Genomic DNA, 23,883 nt, shown 5'->3' with positions numbered 1-23,883 from the left:
GCCAAGTACAGTAAAAAAATACGGCCATGTGCAAATATTCTCAGTTGATTATCCTTTTCTGAACAAAGAACAACAGGATCAAAAAGACTCTACTGTCTATTATGTTACATATTCATTTAAGTGAATATGTTTTTTACATTTTATCAAACAGTTGCCTCTATTTAGGTATGCATCCATTATTGCATGTGCAACTCAATGATCATGTGGTGACTGAATTGAAATGTATTATACATGGAATTGTGTTTGGGCCTAATGTTTGTATTAGTTGATTCAATTAATTGTATATGTCAAACTTTAAAACATGCATTCAGAGACATTTTAGTGAATTTCTTTGAATCTCTCCTGCTGCGCTCCAAATGAAGAATCAAAATGAAAACAATATTTGATTAGTAAATACTACTGATTGCTGCAATAACCTGGAGAAATCTATCAGATCTCTACACCAAAGATATCATAAACTTATCATCTTGATTACCTCAATAGTCACATCTATTCTCTTTTAAAGGCATCAGAGTGTCCAGATGACAGGAAGAAAACACAGTAAATGAGGAAAAATGAGCTTCTTAATCACCAATAATTTGCATTTACTGAATCCAAAATTTTTTACAATAACATATTAATCAGCGCTACTGGCTGAAAAAGAAAAAAATAATAACTTCCCTGCATATTTATGATAACAGAAAGCTCACAAATGTTCATTATGCACTTATCAGCATGCAACACACACACACACACACACACACACACACACACACACACACACACACACACACACACACACACACACACACACACACACACACACACACACACACTATAACTGCACAGACATTTATAAATCTACACACTCATCATATCAGTGATGAAAGTTCCGTATAGGAGACAAGTTACAAAATAGGTGCTGACATTTATATGTAAATACAAACCAGGGCAAGCCTGTGCCTGCAAGCACCCACATGATCCTTTGTTCATCTGCAGTCAGATACACCCTTTGAAAAACAAAGAGGCCGAGGGGAAAGAGAAAAGGGGGCAGTGCCAAAGTACCCTTTTGCCAAGAGAAGGTGGAGGGGGTCGCAGTAGGCGGTGGTCAGAAGACAGTGAAGAAGGTGAAAGGTCAGCAGTACAAGAGCGTGTTTGTGCGTACGTCGTTCTAACTATTGTTCATTGTGTGTGTATATGTGTGTGCGTTTTATTTCCTAGGGCTTAACATCACTCACTAAGTGATCCCATTTGTGCTTAGTTAACCAATAAAATCACTAATAATCAAAAGCAAATTAAATAGTTATTCCCCAACTTAAAGTTTTACTGAGGCAAACACTTAAGGAAATCTAAGGGGAAATGGCTAGAGGATTGCAGATTACAGACTAAATGTACATACAATAGCCTTTCTGTCTAAGTCAATCAGTGTAAAGGTAGGTTTAAGTGAGTAGGAATTTTCTCACATGGTGTAAATGGCCACGTTACCACATGATTATGAAAGTCATTTGGAGCGGCTCTAAACAACTCGGAACAATTTAGAAAATACTCAAGGACACATGAGGTAATCATTGGAGGGTGCCAACTGGCTTCAACATGACAGTTGCGATTAAAAAGATTTCCACACAACACACTTATGCACTCAGAAAATATACACTTCCTGCACATGTACATATATGAATTCATGCAAATAAACACACATGTGCATATGACACATATGTATATACACACATCTTCGAACTTCTCACACATCTGATTTGGCTGCCCTGTGGCTGCATACACACACACACACACACACACACACACACACACACACACACACACACACACACACACACACACACACGCAGACTTTATCACACACCAACAAAGCCATTATAACCAGCATAAACAAGAATGACAAGTTGAGATTAATGAAGGGCCTGGCAGTGACAGGCCAATTTAACTGTCAACCGTGATGGCTGTTGAACTTCACCAGTGTATTTACACAAGGGTACCTTAGTGCCTTCAAATGTTACTAATTGATCATGACCAATAAGTAATTAGAAAAGCTGATATTGTGTCCTTCTTCCACACGTGTCAAAGGCACACACTGAGGACGCGCGACTAAGAATAATGAATAGAAATGGATAGATTTTAAAATGAAGTGTAGAGGTAGCCAGCTTATTCCTTTTAAAATGTAGCTTCTGTTCAGTGTTTTTTTCTGTTTCAGTGGAAGTACACTGTCTCATAGCCTCTGGCAGTAGACCCATCGCTGTGCTTGTCCTGTTAGACCTCTGTGCAATTGAATTTTAACAGGACGTATCGTTATCAGTACGACTGACCACAATATTTACTACAGTATTTAGAATACCATGTTGATATTCAAGGAAATGTGCTTCAGTGGTTTGAATCACATCTATCTCATAGATTCCAATCTGTGCGTGTAAATAGGGCGTCTTCCTCACACACTTATGTTAGTCATGGAGTTCCACAGGGTTCTGTGCTGGGACCAATAGTTTTTACAGTATACATGCTTCCCTTGGGTAATACTAGTTGAAAAACTGTATATATTTTCATCAGTATCCAAAAAACATCCAGCTGCATTTGTCCATTGAGCCAGACGATACAAATCATCTAGTTAAACTACAGGCATGTCTAAAGACTTAAAGGCCTGGATGACCTCTAACTTCCAATTTCTAAATTCAGACAAAAGCTGTACTTGGTCCTAGAAATCTTACCAATATGGTGTCTAACAAAATATTTACTTTAGATGGCAATACCTTGGATCCAGCCAACACTGCAAGGCATATTGGTGTCAATTATGATCGGTCCTGCAGAACCAACCGATATGTATGACTACACACAATATAATTTAAAAAAAGACTGGTGCTTTGGAACAAAACTAAATGAAAAGGTTTTAATTCTTATCTGTAAAATGTGCCTGTAAAATTTAAAAGGGATGAATGAGCCACTTCCAGTATAAGTGTGTGTGTTTGTACATATATACAAACACAAGGGCTTAGAATCATGGAACTAATGTTTTCATCAGCAACAGTGGTGGCCTTGTGGATGCAATATAATTTGAAATGCTGCAGTTTCTATTTTCAGAAGTTGCCTAAACCCTGAGAGCCTAAAAATAAAGCATGAACCTTAAGGACACTGTCAAAAGAAGAAAAGCGCTGAGTAAAATGCTGATTGACTATTTCTTACATATTACAGACTCATAATAAAGTTAAAAAGTTAATTCTTAGGTAACAGTTTTGCACACAGGTAATAAAGTAGGTTATCTACAAACCAATGACCTTTTTTAACTACATATCAAAATATTAAAACATCTCTGGTTTCATTTTATCTGCTTTTCTTGATATATTTAACTTCACTTGAAAAAAAACAAAACTCCCTTATCTATCATCTTACCTCTCACTGATACTCTTTGCCAGCACTGGTCCAGTCCCAGCCCAGTTCCCTGCAGAATTTATTGGGTTATTCTAACCACTGAGAGAGCTGACAGTGGCCTTGGCTCCCTGGCTTGACTTCACATCCTCCATTGGCAGCTCAAGGCCTGGCTCACTGAAAAGGAATGTGTGAGAGAAATATAGTGTAAATATATGGGGTCTAACAGTGACACCACTCTCAGAGGAGACCCTGGTGTTATAAAGAGAATAAAAAGAATATATCTTGGCAGCTGGATAGAGAGCTGATGATTTTAGACACCTGTTACATTTGTATGATGGATTTTACCCGTAATTTGTGCCAGATATAAATATTTGAAACAAATTCAATCTACTCCTGCCATTCATTAACACATACTGTCAAGTTATATCAGGTCAACACATCAATTGATCACACAATTTTACATGCAGTTAAATGTTAAATATGCTAGAAATCTGCACATATATGCATGATGTTTTTATAAAATAGTTTTGAAGACAGTCTCAGCATGCAAAAAAGAACACACATTTCCAAATTAGCAACTTTTTTCCAGGTTCCTGATTCAGTGCATTTCCGGAAATAACTGGAATACATAGCAAACAACAAGCTCTTCAGCCTGAATTATTATTTTTGCATGTTTTCTTTGAACACTTAATGACATTCAGGAAAATTGTTTACAGCTTAATCTGCTAAAAGTGATAAAAGGAACCCTGTATAAGTTTACACAAGTAAATACGACACGGCATGGGTCTGTATTTCCACAATGACAGTATAAAAAGTATAAAGTATAAAAGTGTGAAAATGCTGTATTGGTCAGTTGTGGAGTTTGCTGTTATTTTGGACATGGTGAATGCCCAGAACTCAAGAGAGGCAAGCGAAAGAAAGGTCTAGGCATCTCTGTCAACGACCAGCCCCCACAACCCAAGATAGGATAAGTGGTAGAAAAATTAAGAATGAGTGGATGTACAAAGAAATACAATCAAGCAAATGTAAATTAAAGGGAAAGAATAACAAATGACAAACATAAACATACTGTTTGCTTGATCTGAGAGAAATAAATCTTTGGTTGCTACTTTAGTTTTTTTTGTTCTCTAGGCAATACGGTGATATATTATTGACAAGAAAATACTTTAGATTTTTGGGTTAGATCTTAAATATGTTAAGAGCTGAGCCATGAATGAAATGTGCTTGGGAAGTTTCCTTTTTTGGCCATTCTCTTGCATGTTTGAGGAGGCTGAAAAAACTCAGGAATTGTTTGATTTAAAAAAAAGAAAAAGACAAAGGATGTAAGATAATGATTCCCTAAAAAGGCACAAAGTAAAATACAAGCCTTTTGTAATCTGGAACAGTACAAGTTAACTTCTCTGCAAAACAGTTTAAAAAGTACAGTGATGATTTTGTGCTTATCTGTTAATAAATGCATTCAGACTTGTGCTAGGATATGTTCAAATGTCATCAGATGAATGGAAAGGAGTGCATTTCTAAAACAGGCAAGAGTGAAAAAACAAAAGTTTTCTACTACACTACACTACACAAACACTCAAGTAGACCCCAAAAAACACACTTAAGTTGCGATGTCACCTCTGGATGCTATCAGAGCAGATTAATTAAAGTGTCAACAAATTTCTTCCTAAACAGCTGATACGCATCACCTAAATATATCACTCGGTAAAAAAATCTTTGCCAATAGGTGCCGTCTCAGTTGGCATCTACAGCTATCCCAGCAGCAAATGCACAGCACTTACTTTGGCATTCACTGCTAAAAATATGTGCCTGCCTTTTTTCCCAAGTTGTCTTGGGGATCGCTGTTAGTGTAAAGGCTAATGACATCTAGCAGGTTGGGTGTGTTCGCCTCTAGATATCAGTGTGTGTGGAGGGGTAAAAGGTGTTCACCCTTTATTTGCTGAGTGGATACGAACCTCTGCAGACACCTAGGCTGAGAAGGGAGGGTGCGACCTCACCCCTGACATAGGAGTTGGCACCTGTCACACACATTGACACTCACACATGCAGTACAAACACACAAAGACATGCATGTGTAAATGTACAAAGGCAACATTCAAAACACACACACAAACAGACACACACGTAACACATCCTCTCAAACACTGTCTGCCACCTCCAGCTCTCCTGTTGGCAGCAGGCTGGTGAGCACAGTGGGCACTGCCAGATAAGAGGATATAGACAGGCTATGTTTCAAGGTAAGGTGTGTAACAACAGAGGAAATCAGGGAGCTGATTAAAGTCTCATAAGGTAAATAAAACATTAGGACATCCATTATGAGATACCACTGTAATTAGTGCATGTCTGTACAGGAATGCACAGTAAAAATAGCTGCAAAGCATTACTGTAAAGAGAAGTGCACAATGGAGGAAGGTCTGAGTTCAGTCACAGAGAGGGATCCAAAATAGCAAAAATGTGGGAAAAAAAAGGAAAATTAACTATCATCTATCAAACCTCTGTAAGTTGCAGTCATCCAAAGTAAACACTGTGGAGAATCTAGAATTTTACAAATCATTCATCAGGGTCAGAGAAGTTAGTACGGGTCCAAGGTTTGCACAATTTAATTTGACTTTAGCGGTAAAAAGAGCAAATCTAGACAGCGAGGACTTGCCCAGAATTACACATTTAATGATTTCTTGCGCTGTGGACACATCTTAATGCATTTAATAATATGTTTCACAATTTTGCTCATTGCTGTTAGTGCTTCCTTTTCCTTTCAGTTGTATCATCAGTCTCATTTAGCTGAGGAAAAGTAGCACAGACTGAGAAGTGAAAAGTGAAAAAGATAGATGAGCCAAAACTCAATTCAGTCTCTGTAGCTCTCTCTTGATGGTCCAAAATAAGCACTTGACCAAAGCTAACATCATAGACTAGGGCGATATTTATGGTGCAGATAAAATATTTATATAGTGACTCATAAAGTCTAGTTCTGGAAAACAGCTGTATGGGTATTAGACACTAAAATTTTGGCAATTAAAATACTGCTGTTGCAGGATATGCTATTATAACTATTTTTAAAAAAAAGGGCTTAACTCAACATCTAAACTATACTGTCTATTATTATTATACTATTTTTGTACATTTGTACCTGTATGTTTTTAGCATGAACAGTGTAAATAATAATTACAAACAATTTTTCCCAACACATCATTTGTGTTTCTTTAAGTCATTTTTATTTAAGTAAGTGATTTGATGTCACCTGAGCAGATAATAGAGAATAAGCAATACTGTGCACTGGAGGCAGTGGATAAAGCACATTACAAAGACTATATGAGGACATGTTACACCTAAGATTATTGGCATAATGTTGGGGGAAAATTATCAAACAAATTAAAAAAAAAAGTTCATTCACAGATGTAAATGCCAAACTCCCTTAAATCCTTTCTCAGCCTGGACTGAAACTGAAAGAGCATTAAAAAGCACTGACAAAAAGAATGTGAGAACTAAGAAAGATATCTTTTCTTCCCTAGTTCTCTAATACTGAACAGCATCCCTGCTTTAAAATTTGATCTTTAGTGAATAATGGATCGTGGCACTATCAAATACAGAGAGGTAGATCAACCTTGGTATCCCAGACTAAACATTGGCCTAGATGCAGGAGTCAGTTATGTCTATTCTTGTCTATTGTTTCATGATGTTGAATGAGCAGCTAATTAGAGATAAATAAAACATGGCAAGCTATCTGTGGCTGTAGAGCTCGTGTTTGGTGTCGAATGGTAGATCAAAGACACAGTAAGGTCCAGATTGAAGTAAATAATGGATTAAACTTTAAAAGCATTGCTTCTAGTGGTCATAGATATCCTGCTACATGTCTAGCCTTTGTTAATGCTTGTTAGCATGTCAAAGTTACATGTACCCTGTTCAGACTGTTTAAATAAAAGAAGTTTGCTGACACTGACTTGATCATGATTATAGTAAGGCCCATTACTTCCAGTTAGGTGAAACTGAATGCAATGCAATTATGTGACACTTTGTTTGTGCACTACTCTCTGTGGTTTCAAAATCCAAAAACCAAAGTAAACAAAGATACAAAAAGAAATATCTTGATTAGGGTGTGCAAAAAACTCGATGGCATGATATCGGTGCCATATGACAGCTCTGGGAGTGACTGATATGCCATGTGAGCCAGGCCTCATCATCCAACAGCAATGACCTCAGTAGTGCTATAATGGCTAAATGGAAGAAAATCACTGCAGGCAAATTCTAACAGTGGGTGCCATTAACGTTTGGCCATGTAGCCTATTTAAAGTTAGACACTATAAAAGCTGGCATAGATAACATGAATATTGCCACTGTTATTAACATTATTTTAAATAGCTCAAGATAGGAAAAAAAAGATCATTTAGACTGGGTTAATATAGCAAATTGCTTTTGGATGGAAGCTTTAGATTTTCAAAAGATCTAAAATGTATTTACATTATTTATGCCTTTTAAATTGGCATGCATTGAGTGCTTGCATTAAAGTCTTCTTTAAAGGATGTCAGTGTATAATATCACCAGTTATCTGTAGCACTGATTCATAGACAGGCCTCATTTTGCCCTCTACTTTCAGATGCAGCACAAAATGAGACAAAATACCACCAAGATCCAGAGGGGCGTTATGGAAATAGAGCAAGAATCAGGTCGTGTTTGATATTATGCACAATATGTACAGAGGGACGGTGACAAAAAAGAGAGCATTAATGCAACCATTAAGACACTTTTCCCTAGTCTTATTCATTAAACATACAACGTTCTGACACTCTCAGTGCTTCCTCCCCTTGAGATGAAATTCTAATGTGATATTAAGAAAACTAGGGCGATAGCAGCTTATTACCATGAAGCTGAAGGAGGCAGGCTGCCGTGTCCTCTGTATGTAAACATGAACAGAGGAGAAAACATTAAGTTGGACTTTGTCACAGCAAGTGCTGAGAGTACAGCTCTCAGGAGTGCAGCAGTGTTTTGGATCAGTATTGACACAGCTTGCAAGTGTGTACAAACGGGGGTTGTAATTGCAGCTTTAGTCTTGAGTGAGAATCAACTCTCAAGAAGGCCTCATGGTACATTAAGCAAAGAGAGTGAGGCAAGGGCATCCATCTGGTTAACATGTATAATGTCAGCTCTAGAAATAAAAACTGCACATAGACTATTTTTGTTTTTATACACCTGAAACTATTCAACTAGCATTTAGTCTAGCAGGATAAAAGATTTTTCAAAAAATTCTCATTTAGGGCTAATTTAAAATTTTGTGTCTAATTATGCATTAAAATTCCAAAGACATTTGCATAACTACTTTTACCTCAAAACACATCTACAAGTAACATGTCTATCACCTAGCCTGTGTCTCAACTCTTAAAAAAGTCGAATAGGATAAAAAGAAATACAGTTTTGCATTATAGGGTCACACAACTTTCAATATATCCACTTTATCAAGCTCTTATAGGGCAAGCACTTAATTCACCAAACATCTATTATCATTGTGATATTTATTGAAGTACAGCTAATCATTATCCTAATTTAAGCGATGGTCAAATGTTTAGAAGAACTCCACAAAATTGTTAGGTGTGGTGACACTACCGAACACCAGATGTATTTGTCAGTGTTAGAACGGTTTCCTCTGAGATGATGAGAAAAAAGATCAGTAGAAATGGAAGAGAAACGCTGTTATATGTGTTACACGGACTGTGGATGAAATAATTCTAACCTCAACAAACTCTCTGATTGCATAAAATGTTACCAACTAACTGGCCTTTTAACTCATTGGTTTGACAACACTTTGTTCTGATGAACTTACTGTATCTGCAGATCATCGGTGTAAATCTAATAGAGCTGAGAATATAAAGAATATGAAAAACAGCTCTAGAGGACAGAAAATGTCAGTATCTGAGCCCAGCTAATTACTTTTGTCTGTCCCTGAAGAAGGACTCCATATGTGATTTTGTGTCATCCAAGCTGACGCTGCTCCTGACTTGTGATGGATGCTTTCCTGAAATCCAGACTTTCTCTTCCAACGACGGTGTCTGTGTCTTCCCCTCTTTCCTGTTTTACCAATCTCCTGTTGTGCTCCCTGGTAAAGACTGTAGTTTCAAAGCCACGAAGGCTTACAACAATATGTTTAACAGCAGTTAAACACGTCATATACATGGTTGATATCAAATTATCAAACATTAAAGCCTGTGGTGTGCAGCACTAGTTTGTCTCAGCACTGTAGCCCAATCTCACCCTTCCATGCTTCGACAAAACACTGACCCAGATACAGAGATAAGAGCCAGACATCACCTTCTCTCCTTGTCTTTCTGCCCACCATCTGCATTTTGAAGGGTTAAGGTAAGGACGTGGAATCAGTGACCATCTCCAAGTGTGATAGTGACAGCCAAATGTCAGCCTGCTCTGCTGCAAACTCTTCTTCCACTTCTTAATTTATTACGTTTAGATTAAATCCACTGAAATTCAATATTTTAATTGAATGTTTAGAGCCTGGGTGTTCAGTGATAAATTTCCATTGGCGCCCTGTGCTTCACTCTCATGTTTCTCGCACTAATTACATTTGCATAAATGATGTTCGTCATTATTACCGCAGGTTGGTTAGGCACTAGAGGGGTGAAAAAAGGAGCTGTGCAGTGTGAAGGGGCAAGGACGCACTGAAAGGAAACTGGCATCGATGACAGTTTTTTCTTGTGATGACCCACAAAAGTGCTTAGGATACAAGTCTCTTCTGTGCCATGAGAATTAGAGTGGTAGGTTTCCAAGAAGTGAGCACTGGCATTATCAAGTGTCAGCCCTTGAACAACCAAACAATATGGTGAAACTGTGTTCCTCGGACAAAGCTGAACCTGCTGAGGCAAACTGTCTCTCTGTGACCTATTGTTTAAGATCAATGAAAAATAAATTTATCTAAATTTGATGTCAGGAAAATCTAATGTAAAGGCAGTTCAGTTTATTATGTGTTGACCTTTACTAGCTGTTCATTAATCATAGCAAAAGACTGGGTGGCTTGAGAGACGCTACACACTGTTTCTCAAAGAGTTAATGCTGCAAAATCTGAAGCAGCATTAACCTGTGCCTTTTTAACTCCGATATGAAAAGCTTGATTGCATGCCAAATTAGCAGGAAATACCACACATCTCTGCAACTCTACAAAGACTTTTAGACTCTTTTAGCTTATTAATTTAGTGTTACAGTCTGCAATTTTACTGTGTGTTTTAACCTCATCTATTAATCCTGCAGGAAGCAGTTCCAGTGGGGAATGAGTGTGGGGGGAATACACAGACAGACAAAGCTGCACTGTTGGAAAAAAGCTTGGCATCACTAAAGCATTGGAAAAGAGTGGCTCAGTATTTTTTGGCAAAGTCCAATACAGTACTAAAGTGAGAGTTGTGAACTTACATTCATCAAGTGGGCAGAAACATGTGTTACTGTACTCACGTTACATTTTTCAGTAATTTAGTAATGTAACCAATTACTAAATTCAATCATTACATTGCAGTCACAATTATGTCTTTACATACGTTACATAGTTCCTTCAGTTATTGGCACGTGAAGAACCATAACGAGTAATGTGTAATACATCACTTTTCTTGAGTAACGATCCCAACACTGTATCTTATCAGTGCTCGCAAAATTTCAAAATCCCTGGTAGCCCTTCGGGCAGGCACGCTTCAGTTTTTGGTAGCCCAAAATAAATTTAAGTAGCCCGAATAAAAAAGAGAAGGATTTTTTGATTTATGTTTTTTTCCTTTACAATATTATACATTAAAGTATAATACTGTGAAGGAAACAAAACATCAAATTACAATCATCAACTCAAATACTTGGTTCTAATTGAACAAAAATTTCTATGACCTTGTCAGAACTGTGTAGAACATGAATCAGTCTGTGTCAGATCCTGAATCTGAAATTTCCACTGAAGTTACAGGCAAGAGGTAAGTGGAACCAAGATCTAGGCCATTTGCTTTTTGAAGTTTGCAAAGACTGCTAAATTTTGCCAGTGGTAGTTCACTCTTTGCAACATATTACGCTGTTCTAAACAGATTTTTCAAGACTTCTTGTTGTGCTTGGTTTATTTTTAGTATGTTTTGTGCAATTGGTGTTTGTCCTGGGAAAGATACTGCAGATTGAGCAATAATGCACTTCTTGCATTTCTCATGCATTCTGATGGGGTCTTTCTTAAAAAGACTGGTCCCAGTAACAAAGGCGCTTGCCAACTCAGAAATCAAGGGAAACTCACGACACACTCGTCAGAACATTGTTATTTAGCTTGTCATATTCCAGCCACAGAAATTCTTTTGTCCATGAAACCAAAACAGCTACTCTTTTTTTGCCTCATAGTCTGATTTGTCATAACCATTTTGTGGTAGGCTTTTCTTTGCTGTCCCTTCTTCACCCTGACCTGTCTTATTTGGCTCTGCAGAACTAAAATACCTGCGTAAATCCATCTGTTTTTACACAGATGGATTTCACACACATAACGGTCAGCGATTCTCTGCGCAATCAACCACTATCACATGTTTAAACTTGCTGCGGGAGAGTTCACTTGTCACATTTGAATAGTAAGCTAATGAGTGATAAGACGATGTCAGAGGAATTGGTGCGCAATTAATCTGTCACTCACCAATCAGTACAGCGGCTCTCTATACACAGTTCACGCGATTGCAAAGTGAAAGTGAAAGCAAAAAACAAATGCAAATTCAAACGCGATTTCAATATGTCACATATTGACAGTGGCTCATCGATGCCAATGACAAAATTACCCTTTGCGACATTTGCAAAGGAATGCAGAAGCACTGACACATATTTTTCCTTCCTATGATAGCCCAATGGGCAGGACTGAGTTAGATTTTGGTAGACCGACTGGAAAAATCGTTAGCCCCGGGACGTCGGGCTAGCAATTTTACGAGCCCTGCTTATACACTCTTCTGGTAAATGAGTTTAGATTGAACCACTTGTGGGGGACCTCACAATACATGCATTTTAAGTACATGCAAACAGTATTAAACAGATACGAACATTGCATAGAGAGCAGCAGGAAGTCGCTCAAGCCACAGTAAGCTATACTGATGCTAGGTTTCAGTGTCTGTGCTACTTAGTGCTATCCAAATCGGACTGCCCGGACAGAGAAACAGTATTGGTGGAACGGAGGAAAGGTTTTCTCCCCATTTCCTTTTCTTCTTTTTGACAGTCGCCCTTCCAGTGGGACCATTTGTGATCAGGCTATATTGAACAGTACTGTAGATAGATCAACTATGACCAAATACATCTCTCGGGTTCTGTGTGATTTACTGGATAAGTGGGATCTTGAGGACGTAACCTTCAGATGCCGTTCATATGTTCTAGATAGTTATGAGGACTATCACTTTTTCTTTCATCTTCTATTTGTCCAGTTTCCTCAGTTTTTTAAAAGACACACTGCACACTTGTTGGGCACGTTGTCAACTAACAGGGAATCACTTTGCTTGGTGCAAAAACACTATTCTATGCTTCTCAGTGGGTCATCTTTGGGACTCCACATTCATACATTTAACTAAAGAACAGATGGAAACAAATTATGTGTTTTTGCGACACGCTGCTACCAACAATACTTTGTTGCTAGCAGCCTGCCCATGGTAAATGGACTGGTTCTTTATATAGAACGTTTCTACTTTATCTGAGCAGTCAAAGCACTTTACACAACTTGCCTCATTCAGTCATTAACATAAGCACTTTTTTCTAGGCTCTTCCTATGTAAGTTCTTGCTATCATACATTCATACACATTCATACTCCGATGGATCCATCAGAGAGCATCTTGGGGTTAATATCTTGCCCAAGGATATTTGGCATGCAGACTGGAGCGGACAGGAATCGAACCACCAACCTTCCGATTGGTAGGTGATCTACCACTCAGTGTTTAGTGGCTTAACCAAAAAAACAAACAAATCAAAGCATTCGTCTGAAAATGGTCATGGACTGGACTAATGATGGAAAAAGCAGCCAATGTTGAAAGAAAATCTTTGGAAGACCTTTAGAAAGCCTGGAGAATTGTTGCTCACAGCCACTTTAAAAAGATAAAGTCTTACTTGGGAAACAAAATAGAAAGAAATCAGGGGTTCACGCCTTCAACACAGTAGTTTATATCAACATCGGCAGACAGTCATAAGGATGATGTACCACAGCATCCACACATTATTACAAACTGGGCTCCTGTCAGATTTGCAACTCATTACAGAGGGTAAGACAGTCCCTGGTAACAGTAACAACACTTGTGGTAATGTGTACACTGTGCTTCAGAGCTCATAAGTGGGTGTCAACCACTGATGCAGGCAGGGTGGGGAACGATATACTCCTGAGGAGAAAAGTGGGGTCAGAAGAGATGAGCAGAGACAGGAATCAGGGCCTGCTCCCAGAAATTTGCAACAAGCAAGATGTGACTAGAAACATGAGATCATCTCTTGTGCAACGTTGGCAATTTCAATGCATTTTAGAAGACTGACATTAAAGTTGGGTTTTTTTTTAGTTGTTATGTGGATGCTTTTGAAAAATACCAAGTGACACAACAGTTTTGTAAGCTACAATCTGTATGAGATACAATCTTAATTTTTTCCCCCAAAACACACTTAAAAAAGAAAAAAAAAAGAATGTAAATAATGGACTAGAGGTCTGAGTTTTAAAAGGGGAGATTTTTCAGAATGACATCAGCATAGACTGTTGTTTGTATAACGTCCACTGCCTCTTGATTAAAAGCCTGTTCATATTTTCACCCAGAGGATTTCTTAAGAGAAGTAGCTTGGCTTTAGCCTTGGCAACCAGCTCCTATTAAGAAGTGCCTTGTAAGAGGTTTTCTTCTCTTTGCTGCGGAAATAACTGCTGTAATGTCTCTCCTTCTTCACCACTTTGGAATGCCTCCCCCCAGCCCCTCTCAGTTTCTTTTTCTGTCTTCCTTTTTGCTCTCATGCTGAGAAAAGTAAGTGAGAGAAATGATTAAATCATATTTTGTGGAGGTGGGGTCTGGTCAAGACAGACGGGGGTTCTTAAAACAACACAAGATACATTGTCAAAAAGCCATTTTGGTGCTTAGGTTACAGCCACTGACGGGCCGTTACACAGCACCCCATGGTGTGGGGCTGGTGGTTAAAATATGAGTGAAGCTGAGAAGACCCTCTCATAGTGATTGAGTAGGATTCCCCACTGTTTGAGGCAAGCTGGAGGTTAGGGCCCAGAAAGATTCACTACCCAGTGCTCTGCTGGACAGGATAAACCTGTCACCTTGATTGCCCCATTAACAATGGCAGTGCTGCGTTATGCACCGGGATTAAACTCACTATCTTCCATTAAACAATGCTAATTTAACTCTTGACAGAACAAATGTGCAGACAAATTTAGGTCAGCTTTGTTTTAACTGACTTCAAACAGATTTCCAGATGGAGAACTTCACTTCTTTTTTTTTCTTTTTTTAACAGAAGCAAGGTGCTTTTATACACCAACAACAGCAGGGAAACTGATAGCATAATTTGTCCGCTTAGGGAAGCTCCTGTCGCAACTTTAACTTTTGTTGGAATTAAAGCCCATAGAGGGTGGGGGATGCCCAGGGGACCCTGGCGTTGTCTGAAAAGTTAAGAGTAGGGTTACTAGAAAACCCCATCCCTAGAGTAAAACCCCCACTGTGACTATTTTCCACCCCAGGGATGGTCCAATGTAGGCCCTACAGGTAAGGATTGAAGAGAGTGCTTCATGACAGAGAGACAGTAAGTGGTGCCATTATCAAAAGGGCAATCCAGCAGGATATCAGGGGTTAAGTGTCCTGGAGAAAGGTCCTATTATTCCACTTCTATCTAAACTGCCTTCCCAACGCAAAAGAGATCCTCAGCTCCTTTCTGTCTATATATAGAACACTACAATATACTGTCTCACAGTCCAAATACCACTGTATATACCACACACAGCATCTACACTCCTTGTCCAAATCTCTGAAATGCTGCTTTGACATGACTCCATAATCTTAATGGATTGTTTTTTGTTGTTTTTTTGCCTGGTTTTTGTTCTTTTTCATCATTGCCAACTTCAAAGCAGTGACTTGTGACAGACGGTTACATTGAGGGGCTGTCACTGGTAGACTTCAAAAGCTACCATATAATGCCACATTGTCATAACTGCCTACCTGGGCCTCCTGTTATGATGTGAAGATGATATGCCCCCACTGACCTCAAAGTGCCCTATCAAAACAGGCATTCCTTTTGTGTTTTCCGGTCTTTTGATACAGATTGAGTTTTTTTAATGAGTTGGAAATATCTGCAGTGTAGCACTTTAGCAATCGTTATATGTGTTTAAAGCCAGTAAAGAGTTTTTCCATTCTTTCCATCAGATTTATGTACATAAGCCAATTTAAATGTGTTAAAAATTTATAATGCTACATATATCTTATACTGTGTGTGCGCAAGCGTACAGTTCTCCTTTCTAATAAGACTTATTTTACACTGCCTGCCTATAATTGGATTTTGCAGGTCACTGAGATTCACCAGGAAGTCACTTAGACCGCGATGAAGATGCACATGTGGACTTTTCTCACAATTATTCCTTCCGTATTTGTCATCATTTCTGCTTTTCCCTCACCCTCTTTCTCTCTGTCCTTCCGCCTCAACACAACTTTGCCCTGTCACGGCATATTAAAAGTGGTTTACATGTGCATGTCCAATGCGATGAATATGGATGTGACCTCTTTCTTTGGCGCCTGGCCGCCCGCCTGCCCTCTCCCTGGCAGCCCCCCTAGGCACAAGACACCACTTCTCAATGAGCACAGCATGCATAGGAGACAGAGTTTTACCCCCTCTGAAAACACACATGCACACACACACACACACACACACACACAGCAAGGAATTACACTCATAATCACATGCACAAATATATATACATACATGCATGCACACATGCACGCACACTCGACTCTCTCATGCTCTCGTTTCTTCTCTGCTGCTTCTCTTCACTGACCTTTCACAATGTGTTTTACATAAAAATAAAAGAAGAAGGGGGCGGTAAAGGCCTGAAGACTGAAATGGAGAAGGATGCTGATTTCAATTCAGATGTGTGACACCTCTAATGAAACAATGGCCTTGTCTTTATATGTCTTTATATGTGAGAGTTAAGCACTTTTATGCATGTAGATAGGTGCATTTCTCCCCTTATCTTGAGTTGGTATCTGTGAATAACTTGCTCTCTTATAAATTAAATAAAAAGATGTGTTTGACAATAGTGTTGCAATTTTAAGATGAACTGTTTAAATACAAAGCGAAAATAAAGGCAAATGTACATTTTAGAAGATAAAACTTAGTGATAACATTACATTATGTATTGTGTACCATATAAAAGCTGATGCTAAACAGTATATTTTTTACTGACTGTTTAATATTTTCTATTCTTTGCACTAGTCTACACCCACTATATGATTTTAAGTATTATCGACATTAAGCTAACATACTTTTTTACAACAAAGCAATTATCATAATTCTGCTTTTATGTTACTTTGCAACAGTTGAAAATAGAGATCTGTGCACAGGCGATAACATTGGCGGTAACATTAAAAAGTTACCTCATTTTCCTACTAGAGAAAAGTCTTTAAAAAAGTCTTGAACAAGATTTTTTTTTTTTTGCTTTAATTATTAAATCCTTGATGGGGTCACTTGAATGTTGTTTAATGGTGTTCAGTTATCTTGTTAAGACTAATTAAACAATAGCGAAGTTGATGCTGGATTTGCCAATTAGCACAAAAGAGACAAGCTCAGGCTAATAGTCTCAAGCTCCTCTGTGGCACGTAAGATGAGATGCTGACACACAGTGGCGTACCCTTTGTGTTGAAGGAAAAGGAGGGTTAAACAGTTGTGAGGTGATCAGAGACCAGAGACGATGGAGTGTTTATATTTATAGCAGTATGTATGTTAGTGTAGGTTTGCTTCTTTGTGGGCAAGAACCTATTCTCTTAATTCTTTAAGAGTTTACTTCACATGAAATGTATATGTCTCTGCAAAATCAAGCAAACTAGTTCTTCTTTTTGACAAACAAAATAGGAAATTTGACTTTCCCAGTGTCTATGAAATTTGGAAGGGAACATTTCAGCAAATAAAAAAAAAAAGGATAAACATCTGATTCCACGCTAGCTTCACGCCAGTCTGGCTTATTTACAGGTTTAATCTGTTACTCTAAACTTAAACATGCACTATTTTAAGGCGCCCACCTCAGACTCATCCTAAGTGTTCTCTTTAAGTCTTTTGGCCCAATTCATTTCACATTTTAGTAATGGGTTTTAAACTGGTGATGTTAAAAAGAAACAAACCAACGGCATTCTAATAATTCACTAGTTAACAATTGCTTTCCAGTAGTACAGTCAAGTTTTGTCAATGGTACTTTCCCAGATGAATTATCCTTGTTTCTTAAACCCAAAAAGCTGAATGAGTAGGATGTGGAGGGGAGGGAAATTACACATCGTAGCTATTAATGTCCTTGAACTCTGGTCTTTCCCAAGCATGATTAACAATATGCCTTTTGTGTGGATTCGTGACACGGCAGGGACAGAGTGAGGACTCTCTGAGTGCTGTGGCACCACTAGACCAACACAGTGGCATTGGCAGGCGTCTGGGGTTGAGTCATGAGTCAAGCATGCCTTGCCAAACTATGAATGTGTGTATACATAAGAGAAGGGATGTGCTACTGTATGATTACTCATGTGATGGAAGTGTGGGGTAGGGGGTTATTTTGAGGCAAGATGTTGAAATAGACAAGGGCAAACGAGGCCTTCTTTACCATTTCTTTCTCTAATATAAACACTCTCTAAATATATGAATAGAAATCTGCATTTTTACATATAGTACTATATAGTTGGACTGATGGATGCATAGATAGGAGCATAGCCATCTCAATCATCTATCATTGGTCAGATGGTTTTCCTCCCTGGCATGGTTTCTAAGTTATGAACAGAGTTCAAAACTCAAATTCCTTTGGCTAGGACTTGTTTTCTTTCCCATTGATCACCAAGCAGCTGCTGACTGATTCTCAGCATAGCCTACATAGCCACAATGTTTTCTTAGCATTTCAGACATGCAGACAGACAGGGTGAGAAAAGAGAGGAAGGGAGAAATGGGAAGAAGAATGCAAAATGAAAAGGAAAAAGCAGAGAAATAGTGTGCAGGAGGAATATTATTTGTTTCTGTAGTTGGTTGAATTCAGAATTAAGCTAGATAGAGTTTTATGATTCGATACTTGATCCAGAGTTCACAACTTCAGAAATAGAATTGGAAATTATGGAAAGTGGCATCACACTCAACACTCAGAATCTTTAAATGTAAATTTTCACATTACTCAGTGCTGAGCTTTGATTGTGTCTCTCTTTGGCGCAGTTTTACATTCAGTTTGTTGCTAGTCCATGTTGTAAGCTTTCACATTCGGTCTCAGTACTAAACAGCCCATAGAAGCACAGTACATAAAAACGATACTCTTTAAGAACATGGAAGTCTTCCAAACTAAAAATTCTCTTGAAAACTGTTATTTTCAAACTCCAGCTAGTTAACTCCACTTTCTGGTTAACAAGCTGGGAGCTTAATTTAAATAACTTTGTTGATAATGAGACTCCTAAAATCTTAAAATTAGTTTGGTGAGCACTGTTAGCTTCTGTGCAAATCAGCTGTCAGTGAGGAAGCGGTGGATAGGGATGAGAATCGAGAACTGGTTCTTGTAAAAAACATGGCACGGATATGGATATTTATTTCTATCACATAAAACAACAAGATAAATGGTAAAGTGGAAAATTGCATTCAGGAGAGAAACAACTGCATTATGCTGCTGAACAACTTTGGTTCTTTGCAAGCATCTGCCAAGACAGCATGCTAACGCTAAGCTAGCCAAGATGAACCCAAAATGAAAGCTGAGTGAATGCTGACACCACTAGGCAGACCCTGAACTTCAACAGGTAACAAGCAGACGAGCAGTCAGGCTGCAGTCTCTACTTTTACCTGTTCACATTTCTAAAACAGAATCACTGTGGCGACCTTAGCGAGATGTGTCCTCATTAGGGATTTGTATTGTTTGGAGGGGTTGTAGCCTTAGGTTTATATTGTTAAATTGTGATTATGAGACAGTTTGTTTAAGCTGTTTCACAGAGTAACATAAAAGTAATGTAACGAGTAGTTACAGTACTAGTAGAAATGTAACTAGTATAACGAACAACTTTTTCCCTGGAATAATTAAATGACATACTGCATTATTTTTTAAGAGAAGTGGTTTGTGTGATCTGTGTAATAATGACCTTTTTGAGTAACAACTCCAACACTGACCACAACAAAGAGGTGAAAAACCTTAACAAACATGCACAAACATTTGAACCACGGTATGCAATTTATTAGCATAAATGTCATTTCTTTATTGGTGCTTAGCAATGGTGGTCACTCTCAAAACGGAGCCAACGAGAACCCAATGACAATAGACAAGAAAATGGATAAGGAATTGAATCAATAAATGATATCAATAATGGAATTGGTATTTCTAAATTCGTATCAAGTCCCAACCCTAGTGATGGATAGTTTTTCTTTAGCAAGATGAAATAATATGAACTTAAAATCAATAACATGTAAGGTGGTGGTAGTTAAGATAAACTGTTCTTTAACAAGGGCAATATAGAAAGGTAATCTTTAGTTATGCATAACCACTAAAGCCCCAAACAGGGGACCTAAATAAAGCATTAAATCTTTGTACTGAAAGGGCTAAAATGTAGATTTGATGGACATTAAAATGAATTATATATAAAATAATTTTAAAATTTCCAGTTTTTTTTTTATCTATTCAGCCCACATTCCCTCAGCACCAGAGCACCATCCTCCTTTCTCCATCTCTCCAACCCCTTTTTAATAAACGAGCACTGGTGGTAATTACCCAGTCTGAGACGACACCATTACTCATTCAGATGTCCAATAAGGCTGCAGAACCTGCAACATACACACATGCAGACACAAGCACATACACACACAGGATGGAGGCTTGGGTTTAGTCTGTACATGCAGATCCATATCATTGATCTCTCTTCCCACCCTCTCCTCTCCTTCCCATGCTCCATTTTTCATATTCAGTGAGTGACTTGTAGATTTGTCTGCTCAATACAGATATGTCTCAATTAAGAAAAGGCCAGGGTATGTATTGACATACATATGTACTGGTCAAGTAGCCTTGAGGAAAACAGTTCAAGTACTAAGTAGTTCAAGAATGAAGTTTTAATGCAGAAGGCAGATTTCTACATATGCTGAATTCCTTACACTTGAATGCTTTGCAAGTTCATGCAATAGTCATACTAGAAAAAACTGTCTGTGTGCAATGAACTGCTCTTGAAATAGTTGCTTCAAAGACGGGACCAAGTCTGCGACCACTTGCTGTGATTTGCCATCTTCAAAGCAACTTTGCTTTGCTGTGCAAATCTGTTATATCTAAACTCAGTGATTTACGTTAACTACTTACATTCAGAGTCCCAACATAGATTTAAAAGAGAAATTCAGAAATTCATCCACAAATAGTGACATAGTTGTTGCAGGATGGTGATTTACTGTAGAACAGCAACCTTGCTTTTATATAGGAATATAGCCAGAATACAACCAGTTGGCAACCAGCTGAATCAAATCACCTATTGCAAAAAGACACACTGCAGACTGACTCAGGATGTCAACACGTCACAATCAATCAGTCAGCGTTAATAAATTAGATGACAATTGTTTTCAAACCACCAATCTCTCTGAGACTGATTGTTTGCAGACAGGTCGACTCACACCAAGATGACCTGCGTAATCGCCTTGCTATTAGTGGTTGACCAGATTTAAGGGTTTTACCGAATGCAAAAAAACAAAAACAAAAAGAAAAGTCAATGCAATCACTTGGAAGCCACCAATGTTTTTGATGGCTACCAAGGAACAAGGAGGGTGATAACCTGATCTTTTACTCTAGTGTGACTAGGCCAATGAATTACAGTTGTGCTCCAACTCTAAATGACTTCTAATCAAAGTGACTGATGCATTGCTTTATCAGCATCAACAACTATGATAGAAACACATGTGCTCAAAACTTATGGATCCAAGCTAAACTGAAGTTGAGGATTTGTGGCTATAACCAAACAAAATTTTAATACTATTTCTACTTTACTTTCTATTTGCGCTTGAGGGAACAGTCTAAGATTGGCAATCTGACAAGCACCCAGTGGTAAAGAGTTCAAGGGTTAAGGCCACAACTTCCAGACAAAAATACACTAATGCCAAATCTGAAATTTGAGGGGGTTCACAACTAAAAGCTCACAGGTTCTAAGGAGCTGATGAGATGTGGTTTCTTGAGTCTAAAATCAAACTCCCTACAGGACCTGAGGGAAAATAAAGCAGCCTGGGAAAAGAGAAAGTGGACTAGGGACTGTGTATTTAATGGAAGTATACACTTCCCAGTGAGAATGAATGCTGTTCTGTGTGTGTGTGTGTGTGTGTGTGTGTGTGTGTGTGTGTGTGTGTGTGTGTGTGTGTGTGTGTGTGTGTGTGTGTGTGTGTGTGTGTGTGTGTGAGAGTGAGAGAGAGAGAAAGAAAGAAAGTGTACAGATATGTTTTAAAGATTTTTTTTGTCTTTGTTTCTAAATGCATTGCCATATTTGTTCCCTGTAACACAAGGATCATTTCCTTTATGTAGTTCAAACATTTGGTCAAAACATCGCAAATCCCTGCATCTTAAATGGCTGTGATTTTTTGTGTCTTACTTAGAGACAGAAGTAAGTATTTGATTAAAAGGAACAAAGAAATGCCGTCTCAAACCCTCAAGGAAAACGTAAAGGAACCAACGGTTGAGTAAAATCTTGGAATGTGTCGTCTTTTATGAGGGGGAATGAAAGACTAAAAGCATGCATATACATATACTGGGCAATTGTACATCTCACTGCTGTACATCATAAATCTCCAAGACTGTAAAAGCAAAGGATGAAAGACCCATTTGGCTTATTTTGACTGATCTGCAGACGAGTAGTCTTAGTGGAGTTTTTTTTTTTTTTGCCTGTGGAGAGACACTCCTGGGTGAAGCCGGGGAATTCACTGTCATTTCTGTGTTAATATTAATTGTCCATAAAAAGTGTGCTACTCTCAGGAGAATGGTGGTGTAGCTAAACACTTCATAGACACTGGTATGATATCACTGGTGAAGCAGTGTATGGAGTCTATGGTTATAGCTTTCACAGTAAAATATGTGTTATGTCTTTCACTTAGACTATGTAGGTTATGTACATAACTTTTCCATATCCATATCATAAATGGATTGAATGGATTTTTGGCACAGACACATCTGTGCAAAATCAAACTTCATAATACTGTGCACTTCAACATTTTTCTATTGTACTACTATGATTAAAGGCCCTTCATGGAACACTGTAAACGAGGACCATCAAGCCCCCTCAATGATCAGTGGACCATAATGCTTTAGATAAATACCTGACTGCAACCACTAGAAACTAAGTGATTTTTAGTTCTCTATACTACAGATTATGTTGCTCAAAAAGCATAGTGAATAGGTAAGAGTAACTGCAAATGGCATGTATTTACTAAGATGTTAATGAAACAGTGGAATAATGGTTTCACAGCACTGGTCAGTTTATTTTCTTGGCTTTACCTAACTGAAACATCTGGGCAGATGAAGAGAAATTAAAATCATACAAAAAAACAATTTGAGATTAGAATTTACCTTAAACACATACAGCAAATGTATGGAAAATATCATTTTTAAAAACATTTTTAATTATCCTCTTACATCTTAATAGTATCCAACATAGTTTTACTATAAAAACTTCCTGTTAATATACCTGAGTAAGAAACTGATCTCCCTTCCAGATGTCTAAACAACACTGAAAATAGACTGAAAAGTTTAAAGTAGAATTCTCAGGTTGTTACAAAAAACATCTAGAAAAAGAAATCCCTTTGGTTGGAAAGTGAAAACATTTTCCTCATCAACAAACTCCTCAGGTAGACAGCAGATTCTTATGAACTGAATTAAAATGTATTAAATAAAAATCAAAAACATTAAAATAAGAATTCCATGCGACGTGTAAAGAAACAACAAGTTTTTAGAAAATATTTCTTGTCATTTCTGAAAATATAAACAATAAAATATTATGTTGATTTGTACCACTCTTCACACATTTTCATGTTACCCTGCTTATTTTTTAAACCTCTCTTTCCAATGTACACCTTATTCTTTCTTTCACTCACTTTTACAGGCTTCAGGAATGCGGGGTCTCCTTAGTGATTTATAAACATACACATAATAAATAAATGGGCGGCTGTAGTTTAAGCAGTGATGAAGGATTCTCTCTCTGAGACACAGTGCTGGCCCATGTGTGATTTAAAGGGCTGACATTTATGGCTTGCAGGCCTATTATTCAGAGTGACTGTCTGTGTACAGACCAATGCTTTACAGCGGCCACGCAGCGGTGAGCTCAAAACGAAGCTAGTATCTGACACAGGAAAGTGAGAATACTTAGAGTAACGTGACG

At 38.1% G+C, this 23,883-nt stretch overlaps 1 long non-coding RNA gene across 4 annotated transcripts in view; it reads right to left on the bottom strand.

Moving 5' to 3' along the window:
• The window catches only part of LOC113034829 (uncharacterized), a 95,758-nt gene that overhangs the window by 12,309 nt on the left and 59,566 nt on the right, over window positions 1–23,883 (bottom strand). For all 4 annotated transcript variants that reach the window (XR_003274240.1, XR_003274239.1, XR_003274241.1 and 1 more), the window contains exon 4: window positions 3,376–3,528. This is a non-coding gene — a long non-coding RNA (uncharacterized LOC113034829). The remainder of the gene's footprint in view (window positions 1–3,375; window positions 3,529–23,883) is intronic.

Source organism: Astatotilapia calliptera, chromosome 13 (genome assembly GCF_900246225.1).
Source record: "Astatotilapia calliptera chromosome 13, fAstCal1.2, whole genome shotgun sequence".
Taxonomy (NCBI): domain Eukaryota; kingdom Metazoa; phylum Chordata; class Actinopteri; order Cichliformes; family Cichlidae; genus Astatotilapia; species Astatotilapia calliptera.
Note: the sequence above shows the minus strand (reverse complement) of the source record. Positions and strands in the feature narration are given on the sequence as shown.